Source organism: Panthera tigris, chromosome B1 (genome assembly GCF_018350195.1).
Source record: "Panthera tigris isolate Pti1 chromosome B1, P.tigris_Pti1_mat1.1, whole genome shotgun sequence".
NCBI lineage: Eukaryota > Metazoa > Chordata > Mammalia > Carnivora > Felidae > Panthera > Panthera tigris.
Genome location: NC_056663.1, coordinates 128,892,852 through 128,901,396, shown reverse-complemented (window position 1 = coordinate 128,901,396; position 8,545 = coordinate 128,892,852). Strand labels below are relative to the sequence as shown.

The following is an 8,545-nucleotide window of genomic DNA, read 5'->3' as shown; positions in this document are numbered from 1 at the left end:
CCGCGAGATCGTGACCTGAGCTGAAGTCGGACGCCCAAACAACTGAGCCACCCAGGCACCCCAGATTAGGCCTTTTTGTAAAGTTACTAATGTATGAGGATTTTATATTAAAAAAAAATTAACTCATGTTGGGAGACCCTGTACTTTTTAAAGACTGTATTCAAGTTTGTTATTGTATAAATTTTAAATTACATAGCAGGGAGGTGTGTGTGGTGGTGGAGGTGAGATAAAAACAATATTTTCAATATTTTAGGTCCAGTCTCTAAGCACCTAACCAAACCCAATAGCTTTGTCCTTCTATTCCCCCTAAACCCCTTGAGAATAGCCTTGATCAGATTAAAGATTGTTTAGCCCCTTCGGATTGAATGCTGACTCTACCCTGTAGGTAGATAATCTTATTATGTAGATGAGTTTTGTAAATCTCTCCAGATTGTTTCTGAACCTTCTTTCTCTTCAGCCTAGACTTCCCTAGCAGCCTTTGCAGCCAGGGCTGTGCTGTCTTCCATTACATATTATAACACTTATTACAAAAGCTAAGTTGAGAATACAAGAGTTTTATTAATGATAATGCTACAAAACATAGGGTGAATCCTCTGTGCAAGGCATGCGCTAGCCTTATGAAGGAGGGTATAGCAATATGCACTGAAAATTGTTCTATTTCAGATTCTTTAAGGCATATTCATAAAAGTCCAGAGAATTGTCCCTTGGGACATGACTTTGGGCATTAAGAAAACAACTCTAATTCTGGAAGAATCAAAGTTCAAGAGTCATCATGTGATACTTTTTAGAAATTAGGTGAGGGCAGTGAAAATAGCAAGATAAATGACCACATAAACAAGTTGACCTATTATAATTAATAGAAGAACAAAAAAGGAAGCACAGGTTTTAAAATGTCTTAAAGTGCCTTGAAATAAGATCAAAATGTAATTATGTTAAATAAGCTAAAACGCACTTAAAATCTAAGTTTACATATAATTACTGGCTTGTAGGTAAGAATTGGAACAAATGCTTCACATTAAATAATGTAAAATACTTCACATAGAACTTGGAACCAGTTAATGCAGTTTTTCAGTATTTCTCTGGTTAAATGTTATTAGCATATTCCCAAAAGTAAAGATCAGAAAACTGGAAACCATCAAAATTCCCTGTGATGTCCACAGGCTAGTGTACTTTTGCCTTTAAATATAAATTTTTATCTGTCCTAAGAAAGCACAGACTTTTTAAGTGCCACTTGGCAGTCTTTTGAAAAACAGGCATTTTGACCAAAAATATTGAATTTACTTGAAGACTGCTATTCATTTACCATTCAATTTTTCTTCTGCTTTCCCCATCATACCGTAAAAAGAGTTTGAGAGCTATCTTTTTCAAAAATTTTCTTTGATTTTTGGACTCCATCAGTGCTTCACAGCTTTGGTAATATAATAAGTTTCTTGTATGTCATACTTAAAAAGATAATATCAAGAAAAGGCAATATTAAAATAATCTGTTATAAGTTGATTTCTATATAGTTGCATTTTCTCAATTGTGCGATAATTCTAAATATTCTAAGAATGGTGCTAAATTTTTAATTCTCTAAATTTTTAAAGAAATAATTATAAAATGACCCTTTCCTTGACAAAATGGTGGAATACGACTTGACTAATCGCATCATACACTTTTTGGATCTGCATCTAGTCTTTCCACTGCTCAAGTTTCTATCCATAAAAGAGATATATAATGAAAAAAGAATTATTACAAGGGAAATTGGATTTTCTCAGTGATACCAGCAAGGTATACTTTGCTATGGATATATACAAAAATCTTTATTCAGATGATATTCCACATGCTCTGAGAGAGAAAAGAACCACAGTGGTTATACAACTGAAACAGCTTTGGGCAGAAACAGAACCAATTGTGAAGATGTTTGAAGATCCAGAAACTACAAGGCAGGTGCAGTCACTCAGATGGTTAGATGCTGTTTGACTACACAGAGGACAAGCATAGTTTTAGACAGGAATATTTAGATACACTCTACAGGTCTGCAAGATTCCAATATGAATGTGGGAATTATTCTGGAGCATCAGAGTATCTTTACTTCTTTAGAATGTTGGTTCCAGCAACAGATAAAAATGCTTTGAGTTCACTCTGGGGAAAACTGGCCTTTGAGATCATAATGCAGAATTGGGATGCAGCTACGGAAGACCTTACATGATTAAAAGAGACCATAGGAAATAATTCTGTGAGTTCCCCTACTTGAGTTTCTTCAAGAGCAAACATGGCCATCCACTGGTCTCTGTTTTCGTCAACCACCCAAAGGGCGTGATAACATTACTGATCTCTTCCTTTACCAGCCACAGTATCTTAAAGCAATTCAAACAATGCATCCATATTTTCTATGCTATTTGACTACAGCCGTTCATAGCAAAGATATTTGAAAACACTGAACGGTGCTAAAAGATCTGGTTAAAGTTATTCAACAGGAGTCTTACACATATAAAGACCTAATTACAGAATTTGTTGAATGCTTGCTTTCATGTTAACTTTGACTTTAATGGGACTCAGAAAAAACTGAATGTGAATCAGGACTTGTGAATGACTTCTTGGCGGCTTGTCTTGAGGATTTCATTGAAAATGCTAATCTCTTCATATTTGAGACTTTTTGTCGCATCCACCAGTGTATCATCATTAATGTATTGACAGACAACCTCCAGAAGATACATGACTCCAGAAGAAAGGTGGATTGTAAATTTGATTAGAAATGCTAGACTGGATACCAAGATTGATTCTGAATTAGGTCATGTGGTTATGGGTAACAATACAGTCTTACCCTATCAGCAAGTGACTGAAAAGACCAAAAGTCTTTCATTTCGAAACCAGATATTGGCCATGAATATTGACAAGAAACTTAGAATAGTAGGTCAGAGGCTCCTAACTGGGCAACGGAGGACTTTGGCTTCTGTTGAAGAACTGTAGAAGATGAAAAAAACTATAAAATAAAGATGAAATAATAAAATCATTATATAAAGGATGATATACATTTTAGAAACAACATATTGAGTATAAATTTTGGGGAATTTGAATAAAATTGGCTGTGTTTCAAAAAAAAGAGAAAAGAATATAATAAGCATCCAAGTACAAAATAATTAAAAAATTACTGAAATCATGAGAAAAATTAAGCCAGGTTATTTTTTATTTCAGTGTTTGTGTTTTTTTCTCTCAAACCTCCCAACTTATTCTAATATTACATTATTTTGATAGTAATTTTGAAACCAATATTTATTGGATGATAACTATTTATCAGGTCACATACTACATGCTGTATATTCCTTACAACATACATCCTTACAAAATCCATACAGTTTGCGTGATTTTCTTCCCTTTACAAATGAGAGAATAATGCCTTAAAAGGTTAAGAAAGTCAACAAAGTCATGATATTGTAACTGTTAGAGGTAGATATTAAGCCCAGCTTTTCTCCCAGAGTTCATGCTTTACCTAATAAACAATTTATTCATTGTACCATAAGATACTATTCCTATTTTTGTTCTTTTGTTTTGTTTTTAAGGAATCTATCTAGTCAGCCAACCAGTTCTGAAAGATTGTATTAACTCATGACTAATTTGTTTTGATGTTTCCATGTAATGAGACATTTTATGGAGATGACATTTTATGTAGTGTCAGTATATCAAACATGACTGAAAAGAAGTAACATTTATCTATGAGTCCTCTATAAGTATTCTATCCTATAGAATTCTATTTCAGTGCTAAAATTATTTTGGTTTAGGAATCTTCAAATTATATCAGGTGAGTACATCTTTGTTTTAAGAAGACTTGATGTCCTAGGGAAAAAAAAAAGAAAGATAAAATCATTCAAAATGGATTCTAAATTAGGTTTTAGTACTTGCCGTATTACCAGTATTATTAGTATTATTAGTATTATAGTACTTGCCGTACCTAATGGATAGGTAGTAAATATTAAATTAAATTAATGAGCATATTAATTAATTAGTTTAAATTATTCCTATATAGAGCCTTTTTTTTTTGGATCATTTAAGAAGTTTTGTTTTTGAATCAAATTTTTCTGTAAGTGAGTGAAAGCCAAGTCCTAGTTGCTTAATCAGAGTGAATGTTAGGAGTAGGGCTGACTTGAGGCAGCTGTATTTAGAAATAAACAGAGCTCTCAATTTTTGGCATCTCTTAATGTCCTGGCTCCGTTTTTTGCTGTGTTAGACTCCAGTCTCTGGCTTTGCATGGTAAGAACATGGCAGCAGTAGTTGAAACACCCCACATCCTTCATATTTCTGTCCAAAGGCAAGTACTACTTTTTTTCATTCCCAGTACCTACAGCAGAAGGCTTATGGTGTTCTTTTGGTTCTGATAGCATAAATATACACTAGTGAACCAATCCCAGTGGTTAACAAAATGGTAGTCCTGATTTAAGTATAAGTGAGTTCCACAAAATATTTTTGAATTAAATGTGAGGCAGAATGTTTTCCCTCAGAGGGAAACTGGGATATGGTTTCATGAAGGATAATTAGATGCTGGCTGAGAAAAACAATAGTTATCTATTGTAGCCTTCAAGGATAACATCTATGACTTCATTAATTTGAGGATTATAATTTTCAGTTTCTGAAATGCCTAGTTCTTACTCATCTCAGAAAATTATGTGTTCATAAGAAAAAGAAAAAAATTTATCTTAAAATGCCATTAATGTGGTAAGTCATCAAGTTATACAAACTATCTTTTGCCATACTTTGATGAGTTATTAGAAAGAATCATAACTTATCCTGGTGCCCTAATTTAATGGAAAGTGTGCAGTGTGTTCATCTTTTTTATTGTTAATTCTGCACTTCTTGAGATACTGACTTCATGTTATCTTTTTATTTCATACACAGGAATTTCTATATCAATTCACAGTGGGTACCAGAATATGAACTTGTGGGAACTCAGTGAAATGGAACCCGATCAGTTTAAATTTCTTTTAAGTATTTCTGTCTGGCTTTAATAATGTACAATTAATATAAAAAACCATTTAACTTTTATCAGTTAGTCAAGATCTGTTGGCCTAGTTTCAAAAGTTGGTCTCCTGGGCATAATGGACATAATTGAAACTCCTGTTAAATTTTTCATTTTAATGAAAATATTAAATGACTTGTGGAGTAGCGTGGTAAATTTGCAGCCCAGATCTCAGAGGGCTGGGCTGTGATTTCATTCTGCTGTCTTCTACTATTTTATTCTCAACATTTACAAAGTTTATTAAAACAATTTCAGTCCAGTCCTTTGGCTTTGTTTTTATATCATTGCTTTCCAGGGTGACTTAGGTTTTTATTTTATTTTCATAATTACCTCTTTATAATTGAAAACTACAAAAGGGCATAGTTATCAATGGGAAGCAAAATATACACTGAATAATTCTGCGTTTTTTTTTTCTTTTCTCAACTGTGGATTGAATACAGCAATATAGGGTGATATGCTTGGCACTACAAAGAACTATGGATTTTAAAAAGTTCTAATTTTTAGGTTCAGAATATAATGAACTACAGTTATTTTTAAAACTAGTTTTAATATTTTCTGGTAGATAAAATTGAATACAATTGAAAGTACCCTTTAATATTTAGGGTATGTATTTAGAATAAAATGATAGTTCCTGAGTACATTTCTTTCATTTGGAAATTATAAAGCTTTTTACTTTGCTTTTGGCATTGTATGTCTTTTTCAGATTATGTTTAATATTCTTGTGAGTCTACATTAAAGTAGGAAAGGGCACAGGATAAGAGGGAAGGATAAAATTAAATCTTACCAGGAAGTAAATTTTAATTCTGCATTTCTATATATTCACCTGTTTTATGGCATAAAAGTGAGTAGGCTTAAAATCCAATGACTAAAAACCTTCATTAAGTAAATTTAGCTGAAGATATTTAGATAAATTTCTGTAGAAAGAAAACATAAATTTTACCAATTAATAATATGTTCACTTTTGTTTTATTCTTTAATAAATACATCAGTACTTATTGATAGTGGTAACTATATCTCAGACACCAAGCAAGAAGAGTCTCAAGCAAGCTGTGAACATTTCTTATTTGATATTCACAATACGCTTGCAGAGTTTATAATAGGGTCTCATTTTACAGAAAGTAAATTCTCAAATAAGTAGCTCACCTGAGGTCACATAAGAATTGGAGTCAGAATTCAAATTTTTGATATGGAATCTGAAGCCTGCCTTTAAATCTATATTGACTCATATTATCACCAAATGTTCCCAAATCTAAGTCCCTAAGTAGCTATTTGTTTGTGTGAAAGATAAAGTAAAACGTATAAACAGTATTTTTAGGTATTGTAGAGAAATGTTGTGATTTAAGATGAATGATTTTAAAATAAATTTATTATTAGAGGGGAAGAAACTAACAAAGACTTAGGCCCTAAAAGTGGAAAAATTGGGGAAATATAATTTTAATATTTTAATTATTATATAAAGCCACAATTATTCTGAGAAGTTTAGTGCACAGTATCTATTGTTTCTCTTACCGCAGAGATAATAAGCCTTAAATATGAACATTTGTTCTTAATATTTAAGGTTTATTATCTCTGCGGTAAGAGAAAAGCAATGATACAAAAGAAATATGTAATAGAAATAATTAAACTTTAGAAGATTAACTCTGTGTCAAGCACCGCCATAGGCATTTAACATGTATTAACACTTTTGAATGTTTATTTATTTTGAGAAAGAGAGTGTGAGACTGGGGGAGAAGCAGAGAGAGAGAGAGAGAGAGAGAGAGAATCCCAAGCAGGCTCCACACTGTCAGCACAGAACACGATGTAGGGCTTGATCTCATGAACCAGGAGATCATGACCTGAACCAAAACAGGAGTCGGATGCTTAACCAACTGAGCCACCCAGGTGCTCAACACTTTTAATATTTACAGCAACACTATAAGATAGTTAATATTACCATACTCATTTCTAGATGAAGAAAGAGAAACCTGGAGAGGCTTACTAAGTTAATAAGGTCCTAGAGTTAAATGAGAAATGGTACAATTTAAACCTTGGCAGCCTGGGGGCGCCTGGGTGGCTCAGTCGGTTAAGCTGCCGACTTCGGCTCAGGTCATGATCTCGTGGTCCGTGAGTTCAAGCCCTGCATCGGGCTCTGTGCTTACAGCTCAGAGCCTGGAGCCTGTTTCAGATTCTGTGTCTCCCTCTCTCTGACCCTCCCCCGTTCATGCTCTGTCTCTCTCTGTCTCTCTCTGTCTCAAAAATAAATAAATGTTAAAAAAAAAATTAAAAAAAAAATAAACTTTGGCAGCCTGATATACAGCTAGATGTATTAACCATTATTTTATACAGCTGTATTCAAATGGTAAGTGCTAATACCTTAAAAAGTCAGCAAAATATAAGCATTGAAGTATATTTTTACCACTGTTAAATATATTGAAGTTTCTCAGGTCACCCCGTATGTATGACATGTCTTCTCCATTTTGTTCCCATTAAAACAAAATGAAACAGAAGATAGATTATTCAGCATTTTATGTTAATGATTCAGTTCTATTATTCTCATCATCTGACAAGAAATTCTTGACTCAACATAGAGTTCTACACATATAACTCATTAAAATTGATTTCATATTTTCTTCTAATATTATCAATCACATGTAGGTGATAATGCCCTATTTCCAGGCATAGTTACATGTACTTTCCCTAAACACTTTCCCCACTGATAAATGCATCTTTCTTTTATTCATTTTATTTGGTTTCCATGAACAAGAATTATTTGATTCATGCTTTTCATGCATTTATGTTGTTATTCAAACATCTTGGTTTATTCCCTACTTCCTTATCTGAACAAAGTAACAAATTAGTACACTTTCAAATATAACCAAGTAAATGACATCTGGGTACTTTTGCAAGCTAATAAAAGATAGTGAGGATTTTTGAATTAGTTAACATCTTGTGAAATAGTATATTTTAAATAGGGGCACCTGGGTGTCTCAGTTGGTTAGGCCTTTGATTCTTGATTGGGATTGTCTCTTTCCCTCTCTCTGCTCCTCCCTTGCATGCACGTGTGCACTCTCTCTCTCTAAATAATAAACTTAAAAAAAGTGAAGTTTTAAATAATACATTTTAAATATGTATTACAATTTTATAGCCAAATATTTTTACTATAGTAAAATATCGCCTACTTGATAGTAAAAAAAAAATAAAATAAAAATAAAAATTAACACTTTTTCTCTTCTGCCAAATTTCTTTTGCTATTAAATTTTTTTTAATGTTTTAATTATTTTTGAAGGAGAGAGGGAGACAGAGCATGAGTGGGGGAAGAGCAGAGAGAGAGGGAGGCAGAGAATTTGAAGCAGGCTTCAGGCCCTGAGCTGTCAGCACAGAGCCTGATGTGGGGCTAGAAGTCATGAACTGTGAAATCATGACCTGAGCCGATGGGACGCATAACCGACTGAGCCACCCAGGCTCCCCTCTTCTGCCAAATTTCTTCTGAAAATTGCCTTGTTCTCCATTTTAGCACCTGGAATAACACCTGGAACACAGTATGTGCTCAATAAACATTTAAAAGAATTTAAA

At 33.2% G+C, this 8,545-nt stretch overlaps 1 pseudogene; it reads left to right on the top strand.

Moving 5' to 3' along the window:
- The first annotated feature begins 1,619 nt into the window (after positions 1 to 1,619).
- LOC102957731 lies at positions 1,620 to 3,042 on the top strand (annotated as a pseudogene).
- The last annotated feature ends 5,503 nt before the right edge of the window (positions 3,043 to 8,545 follow it).